The 2243-nt window shown below is 32.5% G+C and overlaps 1 non-coding gene across 1 annotated transcript; it reads right to left on the bottom strand.

The window, feature by feature from the left end:
- Window positions 1-857: 857 nt before the first annotated feature.
- On the bottom strand, window positions 858-963 carry LOC114006669 (U6 spliceosomal RNA). Its single transcript, XR_003548377.1, has one exon. It is a non-coding gene; the product is annotated as a U6 spliceosomal RNA (small nuclear RNA).
- Between the last annotated feature and the right edge of the window lie 1280 nt (window positions 964-2243).

Below are 2243 nucleotides of genomic sequence, written 5' to 3'. Positions count from 1 at the left end.
CATTGTTGGTTGAAATGCAAATTAACACAAACATTCTGAAAAACCATTTGACAATATGTATCAAAAAGGCTTTAGAATGTGCATACTGTTTGCCTTAGCAACAAAAATAAGTTGTGATATATTCAAATATTCAGCACTTAGGTATTTACTTGTTGTTATATATGATAATTATGAATAACCAATAGAATTATTTAAATAAATTAAAATGAAATTGTTATGCAAGTATTAAAATAATAGAGTAAAAATAAATTATATTATTTAATAAACATATGAAATGCTAGAGAGATTAACATACAAAAATTTGATCCCATTAATAAATTTACTAAAAATAGGGAACAGAAAATGTACAAAATGAGATAAGATTACCAAGGTCTTTATAAGATTCTGAAATAATCTGAGATTTTTCCTCTGGCAAAAATTTTGTTCCTCTATTAACAAAATCTGCATATAAATATTAAACATATTTAAATCCATTGATCTGAAATGATACTCTAGAAAGAAAAAAAAAAAAACTCGTTTATTACCTTTCAACAAAATTAGGAAACCAACTCCTTATTTTCTGAGCAGAAAAAAAAAAAGAGGAAAAAAAATCATTTATGTAAACTAATTTAAGAAAACACACAAAAGAGAAACATGTTGAGTAACACTGTAGGGATATTGCCAGAATATACTTTATTTGGTATGAGGGTTTTTGCAATGGACTTAGTCAAGGTGAGCTCATACCAGAGTAGGGTAGGTGATGATTTAATATAATTGGTGCCCTTATACAAAGGTGAATTTGGAGACAGATATGCATACAAGGAGGACACCATGGGAAGATCAAAGTAGAGATCAAGGTAATGCTTCTTTTTTTTTTTTTTAATATAGAATGCTTCATGAATTTGCGTGTCATTCTCGTGCAGGGCCATGCTAATCTTCTCTGTATCATTCCAATTTTACTATATGTGCCGCTGAAGTGAGCACCAGGGTGATGCTTTACAAGGAACATTGAAGATTTCCAACAAAATCCCAGAAGCTAGAAGCGAGGCCTGGAACAGATTCTCCCTCAAGGTCCTCTGTGAAATGAACCCTGCCAATACCTTATCTTGGATTTCTAACCGGAACTATAAGACAGTGCATGCTTGTTGTGTAAGCTCCCCATTTGTGATACTTTGTTACAGCAAACGGTATCTTGCACATAGCAAGTGCTCAATAAAAATGAAATATTATTATTATTTAAAATTATGCCTTTGTCTTTATGTATGTTTTTGTTTGGATGACAGTGCATAACACCGGCTATTATGGCAAATGGGAAATGCTATTCTGAAGCTGGTGCTTTTGTGTTTTTTTTTTTTTCTTTTTTGGTGGCAGTGGTGGGATCTGAAGCTGATACATTTTATCCAGATCAAATGATTTTTGTGCATTTAAGGAATTATAGAACTATGGCAATGGGATCATGCTACTCTTTAAATTAACATTTAGCTTTAAATGGGGCCATTTTCTTGCATATATTTTGCAATGAAAGCATGATAAACTAAATTGTATTCAGTCACAAAAAGATGAATATGCAAATCAACAAAAAAGCCTCAGGATAATTCTCAGGATTTCATTTACAGTAGTCAATTTATACCCTGAAGAACTGAAATCTCTTTTATAGCTATTTACATCACTTTATTATAGTTATCTCAGGCATTCTGTTGTATTATCCATTTTTAAACAAAGCATAATTCTGGTTCTTTGCTTTCTACATATGCAAATAAAATTATGAAATGTCTTGAGAGCCTTGTGAGATGACTTAAGTTATCCTGATGTTACCTTTTTCAAGCTTATTTATGTTATTCTTTCGTGACTGAGAGAGAGAGACAGAGAGACAGTGCTCCCAGCAGGGTCTGGATGCCACAACCCACCCCCACTCCCAGCCAGCTCCAGACCATGGACATATGCATGCCCAGAGTGTTCTGGGAGATCTTTGGCCATGGAGCCAGAACTCCAGTTTTGAGTATTACTTTCTGTAGAGCAAAAAGTTTCTTACAGTCTTTAGCCACTTTTCTATTTCACAGTCTGTTAGCCAATATTTTTTAAATTAAACACTTGAATCAAAGTAAAAATATTAGTATTCTATGTAATCATGCCATGGGTAATGAAAATTTTCAAAAATGAGTATTAGTTTAGGACACAACAGAATTTACTTAGAAGGATGGAAGCCCTGGAAAATGTGTTTGAATCATATGCATTTTAAGGTTTATTTATTTCTTCCATGAGAG

Source organism: Tupaia chinensis, unplaced genomic scaffold (genome assembly GCF_000334495.1).
Source record: "Tupaia chinensis unplaced genomic scaffold, TupChi_1.0 Scaffold000012_1, whole genome shotgun sequence".
Lineage (NCBI taxonomy): Eukaryota > Metazoa > Chordata > Mammalia > Scandentia > Tupaiidae > Tupaia > Tupaia belangeri.
Note: the sequence above shows the minus strand (reverse complement) of the source record. Positions and strands in the feature narration are given on the sequence as shown.